The sequence below is a fragment of the Oxyura jamaicensis genome, chromosome Z (assembly GCF_011077185.1).
Source record: "Oxyura jamaicensis isolate SHBP4307 breed ruddy duck chromosome Z, BPBGC_Ojam_1.0, whole genome shotgun sequence".
Lineage (NCBI taxonomy): Eukaryota > Metazoa > Chordata > Aves > Anseriformes > Anatidae > Oxyura > Oxyura jamaicensis.
In genome coordinates, this window is record NC_048926.1 from 737,476 (window position 1) to 737,949 (window position 474).

Below are 474 nucleotides of genomic sequence, written 5' to 3' on the forward strand. Positions count from 1 at the left end.
CCTCGCGGCGGGGCTGGGGGCCGCGGGGGGCCGCGGGGGGCCGCGGGGGGTGGTGACACGGCAGCGGCGGGTGCGGGTTCACGTCCACAAAACGTTCCAAAAAACCTCCGAGCCCGGTCCGCGCCCTGCACCCCGTCCCCGCTGCTCGTCCCCTGCCCCCGAGCAAAGCGAGGGCTGATCTTTAATTGAACGCGTCCTGAGGGAATTCCTTCCGTAAATGTTTCCCGGGTTTTAGTTTAAAAGATAGAAAAGGTCTCAGAGCCGGCAACCTGCGTGTGCCGGGTTTGCCTTCGGAACCTCTGGACCAAGCTAAGAAGGTGCGGTGGGTTACCGACGTTATTTATTTTCTTGGCAAGTGAAGCAGCACTTCGTGCTGTCAGGCCTCTCGTCGGTGCGAATAAGGGTCCTTGGCCGCACAAGTTCATCAGGCTGAAGCTGCAGCCATGGCTTTCATTTTCCTGTCAGGCTTAGCAA

At 60.1% G+C, this 474-nt stretch overlaps 1 protein-coding gene across 3 annotated transcripts in view; it reads right to left on the bottom strand.

The window, feature by feature from the left end:
• WDR7 (WD repeat domain 7) overlaps nt 1-153 on the bottom strand; it is a 105,959-nt gene extending 105,806 nt beyond the window's left edge. For all 3 annotated transcript variants that reach the window (XM_035309534.1, XM_035309533.1, XM_035309535.1), the window contains exon 1: nt 124-153. The gene's annotated coding sequence lies outside the window, so the exon portion shown is untranslated. The remainder of the gene's footprint in view (nt 1-123) is intronic.
• Between the last annotated feature and the right edge of the window lie 321 nt (nt 154-474).